Here is a 25,876-nt window from a genome sequence, read left to right as displayed (position 1 = left end):
AATGATCTGCAAATTTTTTAGTTTTATCGGTGAAAAGGCCCCCCCAGTGCTCACAAACAGGCTCACAAAATCAATGCCTGATGCAGTTACTAGCTGAGCAGCTTGTTGATGTTAAAGGAAATAACTTTGTTATCCAAAGTACAAGTGCTCCTCTATTATCCAGGCTTTCAAAGTGATTGAGCCTGAAATGCATTCTAGCAGTGTATACGAGATACCCCTGCTACCTTGGAGACCAGGCAGTTTCAATACATTAAATATAGAAACTACAGTTTCCATTGCCTAGAGCAATAAAAATGGAGACTGAAGGGATGGTTGGGCTTAGGTACCTGCTGGGAAAGGCTGAAACCATGGTTTTAATCTTTCCAAAAAAGTGGTGGGGCCTTGTTTTCACTGTTTTTTATGGCAGCAGTGGCTTTGGTGATCGTAAAGTAGTAGGAGCAACCTGCTTGCTGGAGCTGGATGCTGGAAGGGAAGGGCTGTGCTGCTTGGATCCTTCGTTGTGGGTCCTTCAGGGATGTTGTGGAGGTTCTTTGAGCTTCACTTTTGTGTTCTGTAGGGTGGGCAGGAGCAGTCACACCTTGAGCTGCAGCAGGACCCATCTGGGAAACTGTTTGGTGTCTCTGAGTCAAAGCACGTTTGAACAACGTGGCACAAAAAGCTCCCAGCAGGAGATGAGTAGGTAATACCTGTCACCAACAGGGATGATAAAACAGGATATAGATTTTCTTTCTTGGAGGAAACATGTTTGGATAATGTGAAGTGCACCTGGAAATTATAATGTTCCAAACACATAAAGGAAAATCCAGGTAATATAAAGCAAATATAAAAAATAATCTTAAGGTCAATAAAATCAATCTGGGCAGAGATTTGATGGATCACATACTCTGAAACATGACTACATATAAGTGAAATAATAACTTTACACATCTCTTCAAGAATTGCTTTGTATCTGACACTGCTTTCAGACAGGGTGAAGCACACATAGTTTACTGCATCCACTTAATTAAATAAAATTAAAATAAATTGAAATGGAGCCAGCTGAAAAGCAGTACCATTTTTTAGTCTGTCTTGTAAAAAAGAATTTGAACTAAGTAAATGCAAATTATTCCAAAAACTTCTTCATTAAATTTATTTCACATTAAATAAATTTTCACCACATATTTCAAACGTTAATATTTTTATAATTCTTTTTACAATTATATTTGAATGGTATTTTAGGTTTACAGTATGTCAAATGAAGAAATCAAAAGGATTGATTATGAAAGTAGTCATACAATATGCTTCTGTTTTTTCAAATGTTCCTCTTGCTACACCTCCTCCTGTTGCAGAAAAAAAATGATGAACTGTAGATTGGCAAAATATTTTTACTGATTTCTGTGGGTTAACTGGGATAATCTGAAAGAAAATTACCTAAGATGGGCTAGAGAGTCCTGTCAGGAAGAGCAGAAAGTCCTTCACCTTGGGAAAAATGACTTCTCTAGATACTTTAAATCTATTTTATTTATGATGCTACTGTAACTTTCAAAACACTTTTCACGTTCCTGCAGAATTATTTTATCAGAAGAATGTATTTTTACAATGCATTTTAGAAAAGTGACTTTTTAACTGAGCACAACACATTGCAGATGAATTGTCAACTGTCATTGCAAAGACGTTTTTTCTTCGTTTGCTTGGTTTTTCCCCATGTGAAGTCATACAAGAAATAATGCCTTCTGGGGCATTCCACAGAAAAAAAGATAAACAATTGGAAGGGCCTTCAATCTTGTCATTCCCTGGTGTAGCAGAGTGAGAGCGTGCACTGTCAGGCAAAGCTCAGTGCTCCGGGGACAATTAACTCCTTCCACCAGGGTCCAGCCTGAACCACACCTGGGCTACCCTCACATGGGTATAGCTAACAATGAAATAAAACGAGTTTTTGTGCTGGGAACCTCGCACTTTTTGCAGCTCTGAAGTGGGATGCTCGAGGTCTGGCTGTGCCCCAGCTGGTACCTTGCAGAGAGGTTTCTGCGCGTTGCGCCGGAGCACGCAGCGGAGAGTCAGAGCTTTATGCGAGAGAGAAAGATGTATTCATGGTTTTCTCATGCTTGCCATGATCAGCTGCTTGTTTCTGAGCTGTTCAGCTACAGATTTTCTGCGTTCAACTTCAGACACGGCAGAAGAACAGCTGGGAAATCAGTGAAGCAGCAGAGCAGAGTGGTTACAATAGAAACAAAAAACAGCCAAAAAAAAAAACCTTATTGAAAGAAAACTGTCCGAGGCAGCCCCATGGTGCCCTTTCACACTGAGACACTGTCCCAGGGAGCCCCCTGGGAAATGGCAAGACATATCTTTCCCTGATAACAATGTAAAAAAGCACAAAAAGTGCACAGGGCATCTTGCTGTGCCGTGCTGCTTTAGGAGAGCGCTGCGGTGAGACCGCGCTTCGCCGCGGCGTTAATAACGCTGGGCTCCTTCCTGGATGGAAATAAATAAATAAATAAGAGCCTAGCACAAAAAAAAAAAAAAAAAAAGAAAAAAAAGGCTAGTGTCTCATCCAGGACTTGTTTGTTAACTCCTGATGAGATGCTGTGTGTAGTCATGCTGCCCTGAGGAGTTTATAATACCAGAGCCTGAGCCTACAACATTTCCTAAGTACCGCTGTGAACAGCCTAGTGGGACTGCAGTAATTGAGGTAACTGTGTTACTTCTGGACTAGATTGTGCAACTCTTACATCAGGCATTAAGCACTTAGGAGAGCAGCCCCATTCACTTTACTGATGGCTTTTAGATGGAAAAATGTATTGCAATCACAAAGTTACCTACCCTTCAAAACTCAGGACAAAATGGAGAAATCTAAAGGAGGTTCTCATAGAAAACAATCGAGAAAATGACTATATATAAAGCTAATCTCTCCTCTTCTGGTGATATTTCTCTCTCTTGAGGACAATCAAGCCCAGTTTTGCCACTGACTGTCAAAAGACTGTGTGTGAGTAGATTTAAGCTGCAATAAATAGGTATGAGTTCCAGCTAAGTCCAGCCCTCTATAAGATTACCCTCCATTGTGGACTTGCCTCCAAAAACATCTCCTGTTTGACAAAAAAAAATTTGCAGTGATGCCTGGACCCCTGATGTTGCCCAGGACTGCTCCATCCTGAGCAGGGGTCTATTTCCCATATTAAAAGTCAGCTTGTTGGCAGAGGAGTGCTGAGCATGCAAATCCATTAGCCTTGCCTGTGTGCTGCTGAAATCCCAGCCCCTGTAATGTCCTGGGCATCCTCCTTGGAAAAAAAATCATCCACAGCACTGGTGCCACCACTCTCATAGCCTAGCACGTCCTTGTAGTGCATGATTGATCTCATTTATATGATTTAGGGACTGAAAAGGTGTTCTGGGAGGAATTCACCTGTAAATGTGGCTTTTGTTTTGTCAGGCTCTGTGATTTATTCCAGGTGTGGATCAGGGTAGTGGCTGGGGAAAGGTGTGTTCACTGTGCAGGGAGAAGGTCTCTGCTTGCAGGGACACCCAGCAGAATGTCATTGAGCTCTTCAGCTTTGAGAAGAGCCCTGAGTTCAAGTTGCCTACTTTGTGCCTTCAGTGTTTGCTTGGCCTAGAATAATCTCTGGGAAGAAAATATTTAAAAATATTTTCAAGATGCTTTTACAAATAGTTTCAAGGATTTTTTACAATTATGTTCATGATATTCCAAATTTGAGCCTAATAATTTATATCTTTTAACTATTTTTGGGTATTTTTTTGACCCATGTGTATACATTCATATTGATCTTGTGGAATAACCTGATTTTAAGTGATTTGTGTCAACTGTTAGATGATGGCACCTTTATTGGTGGTTGCAATTCTTTGTTCCTTGACGAATAATTTACTGGTTAAAAGCAGTTATGCACACAATGGTTACATTTTTTCAGGAGAAAAAAGATCATCATCACTTGTAGAGTCAGTGGAGAGAGAGGAGAGCTCTCACAATATCATTTATTCCACCACCTTTTCCAAGAGCTCATTACCTTCTTTAGGAAATCTGAAAGTTGTTCTTGACATACTGCTACGGTTTCATATCTGAGGTTCTGGGGTTTTTTTGTTGTTTGTTTGTTTTTGTTTTGGGTTTTTTTTGTGGGTTTTTTTGTTTGTTTGTGGTTTTTTGGTTTGGTTTGATTTTTCTACTTGCCTAGGTGAGAGCTGCTGCTCAGATGAGCAGTTAAATCTAAGGGTTTTGTTTACAGACCACAAGTCAGCATCCTCAGGGATATGCCAGATTCTGGACCCTTAAATCTTGCAGCGCACTGCAGATGATTCCTGTGAGGGTCTAGGATGGACTCTCCAGGTGATCCATCTCTGGCTGCTGTTTTTAAGGGTTCTTTGTATGTATGTCAGCGTAAAATATTTAATTCTTTTGTAGCAACCTCTTTTTCTGGGAGACCTATCGTCCTGCAGCAGATCAATTTGTCTAAAGGAATGTAATCTATATTTACTTTGCAGTAGGTACTGTAGCTCTCAAGTCTGCTTTTAGCTGATTCAGCTCCCATCCAGCTCGCTTTGACCTCAGAAATATTCCCTGCTAACTGTCCTCCTGTTCACTCCAATTTGTACTGCCTAAATGCCTACTGCTGAGTGTCCCTCTGGCCATTCTGAAAGGTGTTTCATCACACTACAATAAACGTGAAATACTGATGCACTCAAAACAGCAAAAAAGGAGGGGGGGGAAAGCAGCTGGATATCGACATGGGACTGGACAGGGGCATTTATTACACTTTACTTTCATCCCATTGTCTACCTTTGGCAAAGGAGGGCTCTGAGGCTCCCTGGTGGGCCAGGCGGGTCGATACGACACAGGAGTTAAATTAGACCTCAAGTCAAGCACATATCTACCTTGGCTGGGATACCTCCAACCTAAAGTCCCTGGAAAATTTACATTTTTCCACTAAGTTAACCAATAACAGAGTGAAATGAGTGAGAAAAAAGCAGCTGTCTAGCCTGCATCTTGGTTCATAATCAAATGGATGTTGTCCAAACAGCAGCCTAGGTGCCTTATGAGGGACACAAACAGGCTGATGTACAAGCTGTGGCCAGGATTTACCAGGCTCAATAAGTAAAAAAAAAATTTTTAAAAAGTTAGTAAACACATAGTAACATTTTAAAAATTTTTCTCCCATGCCTCTTCTATTTGGAAGGTGTTTTTCCTCCCTCTTCTTCTTTTTCTTCCAGTATCTAAAGTGGCTTTATTGTTTGAGTGCACACACAGAGCTCTTACTAATATTATTATTATATTAATTTATCAGTGTAGAACACACTTGTTCAATTCAGAAGCCTGATTCAGAGGCCTGGAGATCCCAGGTTGTCTTGGTGAGTTTCCACTCTTCCCCAGGCACTGAAGACTCCAACACATGGAAAACTGTTGGTGTAACTGTAGAATCAGAAAAATAATTTTAAAGTGACAACATCTTTGGTTGTGAGAGAGATTAAGGTGATTCAGAGCCTTCATGGCTGGAGAAAGGGGTGACCACTTCCTCTATGCAAATGACCACCTCATGCATGGACAAACCCCTCCAAAAATGTTGAAAAAAAAAAATTTATTCTACACAACAGCCTCCAGTAAGTATTTCATAAAATCACAGAATGATATGGCTTGGAAGAAACATTAAAGATTATCTCATTCCAACTCCCCTACCACTGGCAGAGATCCTAAAATTACTGTCCTCTATAAAACAACAACAACAAAAAAATTGTAATCATGTGCCAGTAAACTAGTAAATTTATTTGATTTGGACAAACAAACAAGCAACAATAACAAAAATTCCAAACTCACACCTCTCCACCAAATAAAAGTCTTTCAATGAGGGGTATACTTTTTTATATTATTTTGTAAGATGAGGAGGTATTTTATTCATCAGGAATGAAGGCACAGTGCAGGTACTTAATCTGTAAAAACTCTCTTGCTTTATTATTTTATTAATCTGAAACATATTTCTCATCTGACAACTCTGCTTGAAGCTCAGGCACTGCAAACAACCATGTCTGTATCTTTGCTTGGTTTATTTCCAAAAGAGCTCTTGCCTACCTATTTGCTGGTGGAGAAAATTATTTCAAAACATGAAGCAGGTAAACCTTAACCTGCCAGATGTCTTCTTCATGTAAGCAATTTAAATTCAATTTGTGGCAGAAAATACAGGCACCTTCTGGATCAATAGGCTGCATTCATTCAGCAGAGCTGACACACAACACCTGATCCACCGCCAACCTGGCTGGGCTCTTTTTGCTCCTACCTGAGGGACTTTCCCTGGCTTTTATCGCTAGGTAAATTCTCTGAGGATTACAGGTACTTAACGCTAATTAGGGCTGCTCAGTTCCCCTCCCTTTGAACGGCCTCTGTTTCTGCAGCAGCCGCTCCAGTTTTGTATTTCAGGGGGATAATTGTGGTGGCACACGCCAGCGAGGTAAATGATAGCCCTGCACAAACACACCCCCAGCATCTCGCAGGAGAAGAGGGCGATGAGATAACAGCTGCAACAAAAGCTGCTGCGCCCTCACCTTGCTCACTTTCGGGGGCTTTTGTCAGATATCTGCCTTCAGAGCTGTAATTATGTGATTAGGAAGGAGAGGCTGTAAACAAACAGGACTTCACTCCTCCTCCCCAGGCTTGGGAAGTGAGGCATGTCAATCCCAAAGCTCCTCCAGGAATACCTGCACCTCGCTGGGAGGCTCTGGGAGATGTGTGATGTGCATGCACATCAGTCCTGCTCTGAGTGCTCACAGCACACCAGTTATCAGCACAAAAATCATTTTCCATTCACATACGTTTAACCGGGGTTCAGATTGAAATTTAATCATTGCTCAGATTTGTAATAATTATTATTATATGTAGGGTTAAGTGCTGGAAAAATGGAGCTTTTATTTGCCATTTAACAATTCCCCCTTCTATCTGTGAGCTCTGATTCTACCATTATTGTGTTTCCTACAAATATCCCAGATACTTATAAATATTCTATTGCAATGAATTTTATATGACCCTTCAGTTCTAACAGCGGAAGCTGCATTTTGAACTTAACCTAAAATCCAGTGCAGTAAAGCCAATTTTTAAATGTAACCTTTCCACCAAGTGGTAAAGACAGTCATAAAGTCACTTGTTATTGCTCAAGTCCCTCTTGACATATAATTAATCCATCTCAACCCCCATCCAAAAATCCAGAGACAGCAAATTTGCCCTTCCTGAATTTACAATTCATAGAGGCAGAGCGTTATCCAGCACTCCCTGACTGGGTGCACACACTGCAGGAAAGGGAGCACAGATGAACATTTAGGAGCCACTCATCTCTCACTGTGTGTCAGCATGAGGGGAAAAATAACAATGACTGGGACAGAATCTCAGAATCCCTCTGAATGACTCAAAAATTCGTGGCTGTGGCACTTGAGGACACGGTTTAGTGATGAACATGGTGGTGGTGTTTGGTTGATGGCTGGATCTTGGGGGTCTTTTCCAACATTAATGATTCAGATGTAGGTGGTGAGTCCCCTTTCTTTGCATCATTATGAGAACTCCTGATTGCCAGTCTTCAACACATCATAGAGAAGTTGGGAGAATTGACCTCTGGAGATTGTTTAGCTCAGTCTCACACTTTGTCTGTCTGAGTGTGGAAAAACCTTCTAGTGCAAATCTCTGAACTTCAGGAAATAAACCAAAAAGGTCTTTTTGAGACCTATTTAGTGGTATTTTCCACTAAACAATGCCATTGTGCTGAGGAAATGTAAGGCAATAGAAACAAGGTGTCAAAATGGGCTAAAATTAAATTATAAGATCCATTCCTTAACCTGGGCTTTGACCTTTGTGTGCACTCAGAAGAAAACACAAAATCTCATTGCAAAAAGCTCATTGCAGCCCTGAGAGCAGCCCTACAAATTGATGCTGTGTCTTCCAGCATCAACCAAAACTGTTGAGGGCCACATTTATCTCCTGCTTTTTATAACAAGCTCAAACCAAAACTGTGAATTTCCCAGAGGGTGAGCAAGAGGGTAAGGATTAGAAATAGTCTATTTAAAAATAAAACATAAAACTCCAAACAACTCTTCACCATTATAGTTCCAGACTCTGAAAATATTTTCCTATGGTGTTGCCATCAAATAGTCATTACCTGTCCCTCTGCTTATCTTTAGAAACCAGTAATCATTGTAGGAGCTAGTTATCAATATCACATGAAAATATGCTTGGGTAGACTGTAAATTGGATATATCGAGAATAATTTAGTCCTCTCATGTGTTTTCTTTCACAACAATCCTTTACTATATGGTGCTATCCAAACCTGTTATTGACTACAAAACTATTCAGTGTGTCACTGTTTCATCCACAAAATTATGAATCTGCTGTGCAATATCCTTGTTATTAATCATCTTGTTTTATTGACCAACAATGCTGAAGTATAGGAAAATTCAGACTGAAACGCTGCTATACATTTAGTGCCCATATCAAGACAACTTTCAGAGTAGCTGGGATTTTTTTTAGAAATCTCAAAATGATCAAGGTAAGGGACACTGCAACACATGAGGCACAAGCTCTACAGATAGAAACTGTGTTAATTACATAGACCTGAAAGCCCTGTGGAAATTAACATGTGATCTTGTAATGATTTGCCGTATCATAACACGTATGCTCTGATCCAGCAAATCACTTAAGAAAGTGCTTAAGTTCAGCCTGTCATTTCAAATCAAGCTTCAAGATCAACCTTGATGCTGTAATGACATAAGTGAATTAGCCTGGAGCCTTAATGTAGTCTCCTTTGTATGATTTCCTTTTTGATTACAAAAATAAACAGGGGGTAAGAATGATTTCCTAGGTGATTTCATGTGGTACTGCTCTGAACTGGACATAGGTTTTGACAGAACTGGAAATTTTAGAGCTGTGGAAGAGCTGAGTTCATTAATGGTTGGACAAGGTGTAAAGGCTTTAAACAGACAGCAGGTATGGATTAGATATTAGGAAGAGATTCTTTCCTGTCAGGATGGTGACTTGAAAATATTTGGGTGAATTTTTAGTGGAATGGTAAAACTTGTCTTGGTATTGAGAATGTTGTCCCTGTAGCATCCAACACCTTGGGTCAAAATCTGGGCAAAATGGGACTTTAAAAAAGTAATTTAAACTGGTTTTTAGTGTTAATAAGTATTTTAAGAGAAGGGATTGTTGACCAATCAAAATTAATATAAAGAAACAATCTTTGAGGAGATGTAGTCCTTCAACGATTTTCAGCTTCTGTCTCTGTTGTGCACCTGACACAGCAATAGCCCTGTCACTGCTCTAATGTTTTAACATGAAAAATAACACTTTAAGCTATAAATATAAACATACTAAACCTATTTTCCTTGCCATCAGTCTGAAAAATGGCTGAATTGTTTATGCTGAGTTTTTGTCAAGATTTACCCCTGACATAAGCAGTCAGGATTCAGCCAGAGCACTTGCAGGCCTCTGGAATTGTAAGTGACAGAACGCAGGGTTTTATACTGGATCAGGCATCCCTATGTACACACACAGGGAGAGAGGGAAAGAAAAAAAAAGGAAAACTGGAGGCAGAGGGAACATATGTTGGAGACAATCCTGCCTCCCGTAAAACTGCTGTTGAGTCAAGTAACCTGTTTAAAAACAATGTATTCCTCTAACTACAGCCACCTGGCTTGTAATTATAGTCCTCATTAGGAGCTGCTACAGGTCTTGAGTGATTAGTTATTGTTTATAAACTGTTCAACTGGAGACCACCTGTTTTCGTACAGCGCCGCACCTTCGTCTTGCCTGGCTGCCTGGTGCCTATTAATAGAAAAGCACCTGTTTCCTGACAGGGCAGACCCAGAGATAAACCTGAAGCAGCTGGGGGAAAGGTCTTTGTGAAGGACACCCAGATCTGTTTGTTGCTGTTAAGCTGTCGCCAGCCGCCGTTGGAGCCTCTGATGGAGTTGCGCCGCTCGCGTCCGCGTAGACTCCCCGCTCTCTTGGAGAACGTTTATAATTAGCCCTCCTGAGAGTGGGGAATCCAGAGAAATAAAACATGAGGTTTGAATGCTGGCACTAATTGTTAAAAGAGTTAAATGCCCCTCTATGCAAAGCAGCTGAGGTGAAAGGGAAGGTGAGCGGCTCCGTGTACAGATGCAGGAGGTGAGGCATGAACGCCGTGCTCCTTAAATAAACACAAGGATCACTGCGGCCCCACCGGCAAAGACAAAGAGGAGGCACTGATTTTCTCAAGGCGATTCAGTCATGTAGACAGCAAGCTCATGCTGCAGTTAAAATATTTAGAGCCAAATTCTGCTCTGAGTCATGCTGGATTCAGCTGATTTATTCCCAAACCTAAACAGTGTGAGACCAGAATTTGGCCCCTACACCCCTAAACTGTTGTTATCCCATCAACAATTTTCATCTACAACCATGAGTGGCAAATGACATTTTCATTTATTTTTTTTCCTTTTAGGTTGTCTACCTGGTTTTGAACTAGAAATGAGTTCTGTCTCCAAGGCTGTCACTCTGGGAGAGTGGACACATGAGCAGAGAGGCAGAGCTGGAGGCACAAAGCTGGAGCGAGCTCTGCACGGAGGAGCCGGCTGTGTGCTCAGAGGACGAAGTAGCAGGCAGGCTGTGCTGTGTGAGGGGCACACCAAAACTTGCTTGAGCAAGGAGAAATGGGACCATTTGGCACTGGGATGAAGTCAGTTTTAAGGAGTGCATCTGGTGTTTGCTGCACTTGAAATCCCAGGTGATGCAGAGAGCAGTAGGAGCTACAATCCTTTAAAGTGCTGGTGGCAGTTGCAACATTCCCAGGCTCCCAGAACCCCTTTCCTGCTCTATTTTAAGCAGTTGTGGCCATGCCTCAACCCTTATACTGTGTAATATTTGTTGCTGTGGTTTTCTGTGGGCATCCCCCATCATCTGGCATTTTATGGAGGAACATCAAGTTTCCCTTTTCTTCTTCGTCTCCTTACAAACCAAAAAACTACCTCTGTATGTGACCTGGGAGTGTTCCCTAGAAAAACAATATTTAGTTTCCTGATCAGCATTTTTTGGGATTGGCTGATCTTCCTTAAGGGCATGAGTTATTGCTCATAGGCAGTTGGTTTTGCTTACTCATTTATTGGATAGCAGTTTCCATAATGAGACAGCACATCATGAAAAATTAGGGGATAACACAGTCTCAACATTAAGCCAGGAAAGTTTTCCATATTAAGACACAGTGGCATGATGAACAACCCAGTCACCACCCTGTGTTCCCACACAGCAAATGTTAGGCACCTGTGCATAGCAGTGAATCATCTTATCAGCTGGTTATTCATGGCTGAACATGTTCCCAGCCCTATTTCTCAGTGTTTGACCAACCCCAAAGCTTCTTTGCTCCCTGCTCTGCCTCAGGAACAAGCAAAAATAATTTCAATTTATGTGAAACATACAAACTTTCACTTTATGTGGAATAAGCGTGGCTAAAACCAACAGATTTATGCAACTGAACTGAGATGTACATATTTATCTGTTCAATATGTAATTTATAACAGTGGTCCCCAGCATTATTTCAATGATTCTGTAAATCCTCACCCCCAGTAGAACCTCAGGATGGGCAACATCAAACCTGTCCACCCAAAGTCCCCCAAAGTACATGGAGCCACCAAAGGATTTACACGCATTTGGCAGAACAAATGACAAATAACTTGGTATCTTAGAAATTCAGCTGTGGAACTGAGGTTTTTTTTTGGGTGTACAGGATCCTTACTTGCTATGTTTTTTGTTGGTTTTATAGCTGTAGATGTGCTCAAACCATGAAAACAACAGAGTGGGCCATTATTAATTGCAAAATACTATGTGGATACACTCCAAATGGTTCATGGTGATAGTAGGCACAGGTTTGTGTTTTAAATATGTTTACCTGAAGTAAAATATCAAGTGAAAGGAGCATAATTTGATAAATAACTGGAACAATAGATTGTGTGAAAACTAATAATATCAAACGCTTGCCTAAAGAAAAACCCCATAGAAATAAACCCCTGAGCAGAGTTCCCAAGCATAAATGCATTTTAGATTCTTAAGGGATTTATCAGTTTTCCCTTTCAAATATCAGAAACACTTGTTGCAATGACAACATCATCATTCTGGAACAGTGGTAAATACATAAATAAATAAATAGCAATAGCTACCTCTCTATTGTCCTACTACAGCTTTTCTACTAATGTTTGGGTAGATATTTATACAATTCAGCATCTTTCAAAAAGAGTGCATAATAGCCCAAACCCAACGAAAGACTGAAGGGCTACAGAGCAGCACAGAGGGGTCTCTTTCTCTTTTTAAAGTGACTAACCCAGTTGATTTCAATACGAGTTTGGAAAATAATCAAAAGTTCTCTGTTGTGGAGAACTGGCAATAGGATCTGCAGGAAGCCTGGATCTTCCTTGCCCAGTGGGTTTCCACGTGTTTGGAGAAATCAGAACTTTCTGTAGCTGGTGCAACCTCTCTCTTTGAAACCTTTCTCTTGCTGTTTCTTTTTTAAAGGTGTTAAAGAAATATGACTGTAATAACCACTGACAGAAATCTCTGGGCTTGAACTGAAGTGGGAAATCACAGAGGTTACTTACTTCCTCATGCTTTTACCATTTGTTCTCTTTTCTCGAGGAAGTTGAAAGACCTGAGATTCAAACTTAATAAGGCCCCATGCCGTTTCTAAGAGTATTTACAACACACAAAAAATAAGCCAGCACATTTCTTATATTTAAATTTGTTTTCAGTCATCTAAGCTATTACACAGTAGGCCATCCCCAAACCTTTTGTAACAAGCAGTAAATGTTTCTCAGACAAGGGAAAGAATGATGTGTTCAAATGCAGCTGCTTGAGCCCAGGAAAGCGACAAAACATCGGAGTGCCTGTGCTCCCCACATCCCGGTTTGTTTCAACATCATGGAAATGGAGCTGCCTCCAGCCCATGGCACGTGTTGCAGATGGGTGTGTGGGGTGGCAGCCTGTGGGATGCCCCACAGGGGTGGCAGCAGCTTCCTCTGTCAGCTGGAGCTCTGTGGTGCTGTGGAACAGATAATGACCTTGGGTTTTATTAACCACAGTCGCTTCCCACTTTTAAGGCTCTGCCCTAAACCCCTTCGGTTCAGTGGGAAGCTTTCCATTTCTAGTGGTGGGGAGTGAGGGCAATTCCACTGAGTACCAGTTGTGCAACACATGCTCTAGACACCACCAGGAGCTCATTTCTAATTTTGGTCCATGTCTAATAGCTTGGTGTGTCATGGAGCAAAACAACTCCAGTTCTTGAAATTTTCTGGAAGCAGCAGCGGGGCCATGGAGGCAAAGCCAGTTTTCAGTGTAATTTGTGTGTGTGATAACCAAGGAACTCTTGGAACATGTCCTCATATATCCTAAGTAAACAGTGTTACAGAAGCCTTCCCAGTGAATCTGCCTTTTGAATCCCTTCTCGTTCTGGAGAGACTTTATCATCTGAGGCAGTCATGCATGGAAGGAATGTCTGAAGGCCTCAGTGACATTCATTAGTGGTTTTTGGATGGCATATTGGGGAAAACTAGTTTTGTTTTGTTTAAATTCCTTTTGCAAACAAACGTTAGCACCTACAAACTCCAAATATACCCAATGTCCATCAGAGAACTGCTGGAATGCCGATGAGACATTTCGTCCAGTGCTCTACTGAGTCACTGTAAAAATAACCCCACCAAGACTCACTTTCATGTCAATCTTTTCTCTCTTCATTTTCCTTAAAAAAATCCCAACAACTAACAGTTGAATTCAACTAAAAACTAAAGGTTGAATTTAAATGGAAACGCAGATCAAGGAGGGTTCTTAGATGGAAGATCCAAATCATTATTATTATTAAAATATGAAATATGTAGACACATATTTGCCATGGAAACCTTGGAAACAACATCAACATGAGTCATGTTGGAAGTGAGTGGGCACGGAGAGGTTTGGAGGGTCCTGGTTGCCAGCCTGAGCCAAGCGAGAGCCGCTCTCCATCCTCACGGGTCACTCCACGCCACAGGATCACTGTGGCTGGGGTCACATCACCATGGACACAGCATCTGGGGAAGGCACAGCGGGGTCTTACAAGGCACAATGTGCCTGTCCTCAGCTGCCGTGCTGCCAGCAGTGATTATTTTGTCTCATAATATCATGTTCTCGAATCGACCAAGTGAACCTCCAGCCACCGGGCATTTACGCAGCTGCAACTGGGCTGTGTGTAAGTGAATTCCTTTGAGAAACATAAAGAACGTCCCAAAAATAGATTCTGACAGACATTTTTAAATGTCTTCCTGAATTTGCTGCGTCTTTTTCTGGACTTCTCTCTTCTCTGTTGGCCAAGATGGGTTCTGAACAAGTTTGACTGCTTTCTTAGGTCTCGTGGCCTTTCCTGATGAGCAAGGCTGAGAACTCCCTGCAAGAATCTCTCTAGTAGCTGTTTGCATTTTTTTTTTTAGCCTATGTTCACTCTCAGGATAAGTCTCACAAACAGTTTGAGGGTAAAATTGTTATAATTCCTGTTTGAACTTTTATCCTACTGGGAAAGATAAGTGACTGAAAGTCTTAAGAACAAACGGCAAAAATAATCTTAGAAAATGTTCTTTATCCTTCTGCTTGGTTTTGTTTTTTCCTTTATATATATATATATATACATATTTTTGAAATCTAGATTTTAGCTACACATAAGAAGAGCAGTCTCTATTTTTCTGTTTCTCTGAGATAGGTTCTGACCCATGGCGTGGTGGTCTTCCCACCAGGAAAGGACATTCAGTCAAATAATCCTTTTAAAAGACATTTCTGAGAGTGAAAGAATAACCTCCACCACCAAAGCAGGAGCTGAAAAAAACCCTCAAGTTATGAGGACGAGGTATCTTATTGAGGAAAGCAGTATAAATTTTGAATTCCTATAAGCTTCTCTACATGTGATAAATTTACTTTGAAGTACCTTTAAGCATATCCTAATAGGCGTTAAAACTGGAATCATCTGAATTTCAGCCTTTATAGGTAAAGTCAGTGTTCATTTAGAGCACATTAACACAGTAAGGTAAACATAAATCAGTTTTGGACATGTGTTCACTGCATCAGCTGCTTCAGACTCTCCTGGTGGTTAAAACCAGAACATGTAACTTTGCATTTACTCCAATAGTTCCTGATGGGTGATGATTTGCACAGCCTTGGTTGGTCACTGTGCTGTGAAACACCCCAAAATTTCCTGTGAAAATGTTTTTTATGCCCAGCAAAGAGTATAGGTTACTCTATTTCAATATTTTTAGATGGAGAAAGGTTACCTTAATTAAATTCAGAAATATTCCTTCCTACTGTCTCTCTAGAGATGGGTAGGAATTCTTCTCTTGAGCTGTTGCCAACAAAACGTAGCCCTTTGTGGAAGGGCTTGGAGCCCAAAAGCTGCTGATGCCCTCTCTGAGTGGGAGAATACCATTTCTTACAAATTATATATTCACTTTTACAGGCTGTGGTCTTTATGGAGGCTTTTCCCCTTTATGCCCCAAATTATCTGGTCCATTAAAAAAAAAAAAAAAATCACATTTGGCATTCCTTACTTGTCTGCATGAGATTATATGGTGCATGCTGCAGCTTTTCCTGAAGGTGCTCACATTTTTGATTGGTTTATTAATTTGTGTTTATTGTAGGTACTCTGGTATAATGTTTTATCTTAATTAGTATTTTTATACCCACTATATTAAGCACGTATGTGGGCAGGTTTTTATGCTGCATGTCTTCCTAGTGCAACTGAGGTTTAGTGTTTTACTCTAAGAAGGAAGAATTATAATCAATTTAAAAGTAATTACAGGCACATTTTGCTTCAAACACAAACTATGTTGCATTAACATGAGACAATATTTTAGGCTGAAATCCATAAGTTTTTAGTCTGATAAGCCCCCTGTTGAGCTGTACATGATATCAACCTACCTTAAATTAAAATAAACCTGTCTTCTTAGGATAAATCTAACCTTTATTTTTCCTCACAGAAATGAATATTCTTGGGTATTCATTGAAGAAAGAATTTAATCACCTCTTTTTAAAATAAGATATTTTGTTAATATAAGACTGCAAAAATAATATGCATTTCTAGATTAATTCTTTTGCATTTTAGATATGGGGCAAAATTCTCATGCTCAAGGAAGTATTGAATTTCTTGAGTAAGACCTTAAAATCAGATCCACCAGGAGTAGCAGAGCACTAAAACACTTTGTTTTTTTTGTCATGAGAGAATCAGAGTTTGTGCTTCTTGGTTCTCCATGGTGGATATTCAAATAATTAAATGGCTACTGGCTGATATTTTTTTCAACTTTATTCTGTGAATACCTTTTAGCTTATATATATTTTTTAATTTAAGATATATATTTATGTTTTGTAATAGAGGCAAGATATTTTTTAAACTGATACTTTCTTGGTAAAAAACTTAGAAAATCATGGCGCTTTCACTTTATGTTCCTTATCTTCTACATCTGTAAATGAAGTTTCTGACTTCTTTGAACAACTTCAAACTTGGATCATTCCATCTAGTTAAATGGAGTTTCCTTCAGTCAGACAAAAGAGAAGTATTTGGATGTTTCTCCTTTATTTTTAACATCTGGTTCTGACATGGGCTGCTCGAGCTGGGCATTTGCATTCAGTGAAGGTTGATGCAGGAGCACTTTAGTTGGTGAGTTTGCAATTCTGCTCTCAAGGAGGAGCAAGCTGTAAATTACCCACCACTGAGTTGCTGAGTCACTTGGATACTTCAGACTCCTCTAAATGCAAGATCCAGTGGGGCTGCTGAATTATCCTAGGCTGCTTTTCAGAAGATCCTCGTGTCACAATCTCATTCTGAATATGTTTTTTTTTTTTTTTTTTAATCTGGATAAGTATTTAATTTGAGATTTCCGTACTGAAGAGAATTGAGTCGAGACATTTTAAGTGCTTCTTCGTCTATCATTAGAGACACCAAGTGACACAGGAAAAGATAATGAACATAGAAAGAGCCCCCAAAGCACTTTTAGATCGTTTCCTGAGAGTCAGCAGGCCAATATTGACTTTGATTAAGCACTCACTTTGGTCCCATTAGTTTGGCAAACTGTGAAACAGAAGCCAGCGTCCTTTCCAAGTTGGTTTTGCATAAACTCTTTTACAACTTCACTTCTGACTTTCTTTAGAATGTCTCTTTTTTTTTTTTCTTTTTCTTTTGTACTTCCTTTCCTCTTCAAGAAAAATGTTTCTTTAAGTCTTTCAAAGATTCCATAATCTAAAACTCACGTAAGGATTTGTGGTATGAACCAGTGACACGTAACAATCTTGTTTTGTGCCTCAAAACTGCAGAGGACAGCAATGATATGTATTTTGTCTCAGGGGTTTGCGTATATGAGATTTAATTGCCAGATTTTAAATTTAAGGATTGGTTTCTGAAATTATTTTGTGGAGTAGATGAATATTATGGTTATAGCTCTGAAATTGTCTGCCGTTTGTCAGGGAAAATCTCCTTCCCTTGTGCTCCTTTGGTGTGAGTTTGAGTCCTGGCCATTTCTGTGTAACTACCAGGAAAGATCCACGGGAAACTCGACAGAGCCTGTGCAGGTTTTTTACTGTAAGTCCCACAAATGCATTTTTAACCTTTTTTTTTTTTTTTTCTCCCAACAATAATTTAAAAGTGGGCTCTTGTCCCTTTAGACTGTGCGTAGAGTTGGAGATACTGTGACAAGCCTTGAGGTTCTGGTGGGTTTTGGGTGTTGATAGAAGAGGAGCTCACTGCATCTGCATCATCAGGAGGTCTTTTCCAACCTAAATGATCATTTAGGAACCCTGAAGAAACCCAGTGAATGCAGAGCCTGTTCATAGTCTGAAAGCAGATGCTTGGAGTTGGGGAAGTCATTACAGAGATGAGGGATCTTGCAAATGTTTCCTTTGCCCACGAGGGAACTTTTTCCCAGACTCTGTTTTGACTAGACACTCTTCACTGATTTATGTACTCTAAATCTCTCTGGGCCATGAGTGGTCTCAAAGGTACCCAGATAGTTTTCTACTGTAAGTTTCTGTCCATCTAGCTCCTTTCAGGCTGAGAAAATCCTCATCATTACTTTTCAATATTTTTATTTCTAGCACATGAGAAAAAAAATTATGTTACACATAAATGAACAAAAAGGGTAAAAAAGGATTAATTCACTATTTCTTAACATTCTACAAGCCAATTAGCAATAGGTCTGAGGAACAGACATCTGACAGATTGGCTATAATTGGCAGCATTTTCTGTGGCAGTTTGCTACCACTCTTCTGCTTCACCTGGAAAGTCTTCAAAGAGGTTATATCGCTGAGCTGACATTGCAACACTCCAAGATCACATCCATCATATTTTCTGTTTAAATGGATTTCATTTTAGGAATACCCTACAAATTATTTCACACATTCTTGGTGCTCTGTGCCACCAGAAATTTGTATTAATGCATTACTAAATATTTTATAATCAAACAATGTATTATCATAAATAAAAAGAGAAAGTAGGTTATTTCTTATCCCAGCATTATAATCAGGAATATTCTAAGGGTGGATTAATTAGCTGAGCCGAGGCGCTGAGTCCAAGGTATTGCTAGATAATTTTTTATCTCAGCATCTTGTTTCCAAGCCTTAAAGGTAATTCAAATTAAAGTTTACATTCCTGTGTATTTGCTAGTGTATACAGCACAGAGAGGCACGAGCACAGTGGTGCACACACGCCTGAGCACTGCGACACAGAGCGTAGGCACACATAGATTTCTACATGAATTTGACATTGATTTCTGGGGTAAACAAATGGTTTTAAGTCTTTACTTGCCCAAAGCTAGATCATAATATTCTGCATTTCAAAGTGCCCAAGTACCTTTAAAGTGATGGCTGCAGAGGCCCCCAAGGCACAAAGCAGATAAAACCTTCTTTTAAAAGTATTTTGCTCACCTTTGTAAAAAAAAGGAACTTGGGGTTTATTGAGTGCAGGAAGGGCTCATTCCCATAGTAACCAATGCACGGCTGATATTGATCAGCAGAGTCAAAGGCAGAACCTACTGACAGGAATAAAGAGCAACTATTCCTTATCCTCATATGTATTCTTCCTGGAGTTCTGTAGGTAACCGATACCACAGGCGTGGAGCAGGAGCTGCTGTGCCTTTGGTCGTGTCGTTAACACACACCAGGGCTCCTCATCCAGAAGAAAAGCTCTGAGTATGCCTGATTTTTCACTAGATCCTGCAGTCTTTTCTCTGGCAAAACTCCCCGTGATTTTAGAAGGACTCTCCTCCAGCAAGGTGTGTGCAAAATTGATCCCTTTGTCTTGGAGGAGCACAGCCAGCCTTTGAAATTTCTTTAATGCTCTATTTTCTACCTCAATTAATGAGACCTTAAAGGTGTTTAAATATCCCCTCCTTTGTTCTCCATACTTGTGGCAGGTGTGAGATCTGATAAATTAACATTTGCAATCACGCCCGGCTGCTCTTTAATGATTTCATTAGGAGTTAAATATAAGGCTTTTTATGTTAGGCATTCCTTTTTGAACTGCTCAGCTTCACAGAGAAGATCTTTGAAACCAAGAGCTCATGAATTGTTAGCATTCAGTACAATGCATATACATACCTTAAATCCTCATCATGATTAGATCATTCCCAGAATTGACAGGTCTATAAAAAGGAAGAAAGGAGACCTGAGAGAGCTGAGCGAGGAGAGATATTTTGTAGAACATGATATCACATAATAAAGAATAAATTCTCTCAAGTCTGATAGTTTTACAAGGTTTTACATACTCCTAGGCAGGTAATAATCTTCCTTAGTTTGGTTTTTTTTTTCCCCTTGGACCTGCAAGGAGCCTTAACGTTTTTTTCCTGACAAAAACTGTTATCTAACAACTGAGCCAAAATTAAATAACCCCAAAAGTCTTCCTCTCTAATCCCTTCTGTGCATGCTTAATGTTTCATTCTCCCACTTCAATTATGCCATCTGCATTATGTCTTTTTGCTCCCAACTCGGAGAGTTGTTAAAAGGAAAATCCTCTTTGAGAGTGTCACAGCTCCATTATGCAGGCCTATACCTGTGCTGGCAGCATGCTCTTCTTCTCACCTCATATTGCCTTTTGCCTGGGAAAGAGATCCCCGCCGTGCACATCAAACTGGAAACTGAAATGAAATTAAGCTGGTATGCAGGAGGTGGAGTAGGTTGTGATAAATGAGCAGAGGAGACTCCAGGAAGAGTTTTTAACTTGGTTCCTTGGGCCAAAAAAATCACCAGGCTCAAAGCCCAGTTGTGGAGGTTGAAATCCTAGCCTAAAATATCGATAGCAGGGTTTGGCTCTGGGTGCTTAATAATGAAGGTAGCCTGGTTTCTACAGATGCTGGGAACACACAGATGTCACTGGCTCCAGTTGCACATTCAGATGTCAAATTTCAGGCAGGGATTTCCAACCATTAGGTTCAGACCTCTTCATTTCCTGTTGCAATTCATCTCTGCAGAAGGTGTCGTCAGGACTTTTTCTGGGATCTTGGCTGAGCAGCAGATACACTGGGCATTTTTGAGAGACCATATTTGATTTCCAGTGGGATCAATTCCTCAAACTGATAATGAGTAATACCAGGCTTTTGGAAATTCTCAGAAAACTCTTGACTTTTGGAGCACCATCTCAGTAAAATTCACTGATGAGTTTATGATTATTTGAAGAAGGTCACAATATATTCATTCAGAAATAATTAAAGAGCAAGTTTTGGAAAGGTGTTTTATATTTGCACCTTTTACAACCACCAGTGTAGGCAGTAGTTTGTCGTCTGTTTCATATCTTTTTGTTAAAACATGCTTTCAGTTTATTTCTAGCTTACAACTGTAACACGTAATATCTCAGCCTGACACCCCATATGATTTGAAAATTTTAGGGGAAAAAAAATCCCATGCATAATATACATTTATAAACATACATATACTGCAGATTAAATCGTGCACTGGAATGCAGAGCCATTTTTCTGTGACTGACTTATAGAGCTGTGCTCTGGAGACAATTTTATGTTTAGTTTAAAATGGCTGCAATATTCAACATAGAAAACTGACAGTCACTTACAGCCTTCGCAGTCCCCATCTCTCCAACAAAAAAATTATCATCAGGGGCTTGGTTTCCAGGATTTTTTGGTGTTTCTGAAGCCTTGCCTGGGTGTCCCACCACATTATCACGGCAGACCCAGCACCCGCTGAGGAGTGATCTGAGCACAACAGGACCAGCTCAGGCATTTGCGCGACAATCGGAAAGGTTCTGGAGAAGGATGTGCTGACACAAAATGCTGTCCTGGGGACTTTCAGTGCCATTATCTTTAAATGATCCATAATCATTGGGAAGCTCTCCTGGCACTACTAGGATGAGTTTCTTGAAGGAAAAGAAGTCTCCTGTGTAATCCAGTGCTATAGTTTAAAGCTTGCTTTCACTTCTGGAGCCCCGAGAAGTTTTTAAGTTTGAATGGTTTCATTTGATGCATCCTGCAGTAGAGGCTGTCAGCTCCCTCCCCTTTTTTCAGAACAGTTTGAAAAGCCATCAAAATGGTTCTTGCAATTCTAAAAAGTATTAGTTGAGTGATGGAATGTTTATATTTTGCCACTGACAGCTCAGAAGTAAAATTAGAGTAAAATCTGAATGATACTTTTTTGTTATGAACAATTTGAATATTTTTCACCATATTCTGTCAAAACCTGGTTGGATACAGAAGAACAAAGAAAATTTGATCCAGAAGAGCACCAAGAGCAGAGTTGTTTGAGTGCTGGCACTTAGGATAAAATTGCAATCCAGGGGCCTGGAATTTCCCAGCAGCCATTAGAGGCCTACCAGCATTTCCACAAACATGGCCAACAAAGTACAAATAGCACAGATAATTCCATCAGAGCTGTTCATGGCAGCATCCACAGGTGGATTTGAGAGCTGTGCTAGAAATTCTGCAGGGGAAAAAGAAAGGGGATTCCAGGGAATGCTTCTGTCCAGCTCCCAAAATGGTTAAAGTTGATGGTGTGACACTGGGAGCTGGAGCATGAAGTTGGATTATGAAGTTGGAGGAACATGGTGTAGTGGAAGGTTTCCCTGCCCTTGGAATGGTGTTAGATGATCTGGAGGATCTTTAAGGTTCATTTCAACCCAAACCCAACCCATCAGTCCCATGAGGCAGCATGGAAATTATTCTGACACATTCAAGCTACCAAAAATTCACTGGGAGGGAAGTGCCTTTACCCACCAGCAAAGAAGAAAGGACACTACAAAAAGTAGTCCCTGAACTGCTAATGGATCAATTTTTTGTTATTGTTGGGAGAAATTGATTTCTTTCTCCCATCATTCATGGTGGTTGGGACATTTCTGGCTTTTTTCTTTGCCTTGTCCAGACATCTTTAGTGCCATACAGCAACTTATCAGCTCATGGGTTCACCTGGGATTTTAGAAAACCTCATGGGAAGTAGATCATGCAAGATCACAGCAAAGAAAGGCAAATTATTTTCTCTTCTCTGCCTGAAAGCTAATTTTCAAGTCCATCCTTTCATGTGCTTTACGGGAGATTAAAATGAAATTAGTTCAGGAAGGATACTGCTCAAGATCATTTTAAGATTTTCCAAAGCTCACCAGCTTGTTGACCTGTAAACCACCTTTAGCTGGACAGATGGTAAGTAACAAATTGATCTCAGCCAATAAAAATCTGTCAGAACAATCTGCTGTTGGCAGGTGTCAGATAATTATCTCGATGAATAGATAAGCAAAGTAATAAGCAAATTAGAAGCTTCCATTGCAAATAACAGGAGGAATTTTATTTATTTGTTGCAGGCAGGGCCTTGATCATCTGCTGAAAAAAAAAAAAAAACAAACCCAAACCTTGTCTGATATCATAAGAAACTCACTGAAAAGTTGTGCGGGTTGAAGGTGGTGTTACCAACACTAAGTTTTTTTTTTTGCTTTTCAGCACTTTAACTCTTCTATACTGCTTCAAATTTCCAAGAAATACTTGGCTGAGATGTGGCAAAAGTCCATGTCAGAGCAGTTGTGTGATATATTGTTGTGGTTGCAGTTATTTTTTATATGAACAAGCTGTCAGAAGCCTATTTGCAAACCTGGACCTCCCTGCCCTGGCCACGCTCATAAAAAGATGGTCTCTGTCCCAAAACTCTCACCCTGAAATAGAAGACAAGGAGATACAAATTGGGTGTTGATGGGCCAAACAGAAAAGTGCTGTGCTCAGAAAGGAATTCCCAGAAAATACTGCAGCAGGATGGTGGATAGACACAGGCAAGGACTTGGCAGTGCTGGGGAAATGGCTGGGCTCGATGATTTTAGAGGTCTTTCCCAACCTAAATGATTCCCTGTGATTCCAAGACCATTTGGGACACCACAGAGAAGAAATGTGGGAATGTTTGCATTGGGATTTGGGAATATTTAGCATCTTTGTGAGAGTTTTGGGATTTTTTTAAATTATTGGCATCAGTGTGAATGCATATGTAGTGCAAGGGGTTGGATAGAAAGTGGTATTGTTTCTTTTTTTGCCTTTTATGTGTCCCTTTGCTAATTTTGGGGCTGGGTTTGACATTCTCAGACACAGAATCATTCCAGAATTCTGTGATTCTATAAATTGTACATGCTGGGATTATTTCTTGGGGTTTTTTTAATTCTCAGAGGAGATATTTTCAAATCTCAGTGCATTTCTGTCAAGCCTCACAGTACCAAATCCAGTGAGTGGGCCAGCAGCAGGTAGAGTGGCCACAAGCCACTGAGTCTCTGAACTTTTTTGTTTTCCTGCATGTGCTCTGCATGTCCTGCACCACTGCAGGCATGCCTTGTTCCTTGAGGAAAAATTAGAGCTGGGTTTCAAAAATCCATCCATTACAAAGTGAAAACACAAAGTGACCTCAGAGTGAAACTTGAAATGGTCTCTCTGACACCAGTGGAGAAGGAATGTGGCTGCTCTGTGGCTCCTGTGTGCAGGTCTAGCAAGTGTCACAGGCAAATACTGGGCTGGGAGGGGTGGTTTGCACATCCAGAGCCATGTGCACACCTGAGCACAGCATTGTAAGAGCTTTAATGATAGCCAAATGCTAATGTTGGCTTATTGATACCAAGAAAAGACAGGAATTTTAAATATTTATTTTAATTACACCCGTTAATGAGGTTAACTTATGGTAGACACACCTGTAAGAGGAGTTTGATGGTAGCATAACTTGTATTCCTGAGTTCTGCCAAGCAAAGGCCAGATTCATTCCTCTCCTTACTTTTTGCTGGAGTTATACCTTGCATTAATGTGGATCATTAAACCCTTGCTTTTAGGGCAATGACCCCAGGGTGTGCTGTGTTTCAGGGTGGGATAGGCCCTTCTGCAAAGGGAGCTGGGGTTGCTGCCCTGGTTCAGCACCTTGCAGATCCTGAGCAGCAGCAGCCAGCAGGGATCAGCTTCCAGAGGCATCAGCAGCCACTGTTTCTGTATTTTCTCTTCTAGGTAACTTTCTAAAGCAGCTTAGAACACCAGACTTTCATGTAGAACTTGTTGCTGAGCAAGAGATGAATGTCTGAGAAATCAAAGCCACAAAGAATATTTCAGGTTAAACCCCAGCTCAAATGGTGATGTGAGTTTACCTTTCTGTTCCAACTTTGCAAGGCTGTACTAAACCCAAGCTTCACTGTGCCTCTGGATCAGGTTGTGTCTGCTCCTTGGTGTCCCCCAAGGGGTTGGTTTGCCTTCTCAAGGTTGTGTCAGGACCAAAAATGCACCTTTTTAGGAGCAGCCAGGGGCTAAATCAGAACAGTCCCTCCTGCAGGCTGCCTGGCCTCTGCAGGGGCTGGGAAGTGATGAACAGCATAGAATCATGTAGGGGAGGATGATGCCTCTTCCCAGCATTTCACAAAAAAGTAGGGAAAGAGAACACTTCCTCATCAACCTCTACACCCCCAGGGAGAGGATTTGATGCTGCCTGTTAACATGAGCCCAGCAAGATGTGGCCAAGATCTCCTGTTTGGCAGTTCTGCTGCCCCTCCCTTCCTTCCCCTGCTCACCATAGGAAATATCTTCCTACACCATTCAGATTTCAGCCAGAGGTTTGCACTGCAGGAGAGTTATCCTATGTAAATCAGAATTAATTACTCTATTAACCCAGGCATTTAGGTCTTATTACTCAAGATGCTGCAAGGCAAGAGCATAAGGAGGGACACTTCAGCTTGAACAGGGTACAGGTGGCCATGGAAAATTTGGATTTGAATGTCCTATTTTCCAAAGGGTTGAGCTCTCAAAATGAATACTAAATTTGCTGCCTTTTTTTTTTTCCTCTGATAAATAAAAGCCTATATTCACTTAGGCACCTTATTTCCTCTGGTTTCAAGGGAGAACTAGAAATTCATGGTTCCTAAATATTTTTGAACATCTTATTAGTTGCTGTGGCTTTCTTCTGTTGAAAGTTGGACTTGATGATCCTGGAGGTCTTTGCCAGCCCTAATGATTCTATAATTTTATGTTTTCTTTACAGTGAGATCTCTGGGCCAGGCTCATCAAAATTATTAGTAATCAGAGCCACCACATCTTGGCATTTTTTGTGTTGGCAAGATATTTTTCAAGGCACTGTTTTCTGGATAAACGGTGGAAAGAACATTTTGTGACTCCTGCTTCAAAAAAAGAAGCTCAGAACAGTTGCTTAAAATAATAAATGGAAAGCCACAACTGGGGATTGGCACATTTTTGTACCAGTGTTGAACTCGTTTCTTTCAAAGGACAGAAGTAATTCAGAAGGAAGATCTATAGAATAATAAGCTGTATAAGGCTGCCTAATCAGCTGCTTTAGGATGTAGATCCAGCCCATGCCATGCAGTAGAAATGCTTTTTTTTGGAAGAGATGGATCATTCTATCCCCATAATTTTTAGTCTCAAGGAACAAGCATTTTCACAGCTCCTA

The sequence above is a fragment of the Passer domesticus genome, chromosome 10 (genome assembly GCF_036417665.1).
Source record: "Passer domesticus isolate bPasDom1 chromosome 10, bPasDom1.hap1, whole genome shotgun sequence".
Taxonomy (NCBI): domain Eukaryota; kingdom Metazoa; phylum Chordata; class Aves; order Passeriformes; family Passeridae; genus Passer; species Passer domesticus.
Note: the sequence above shows the minus strand (reverse complement) of the source record.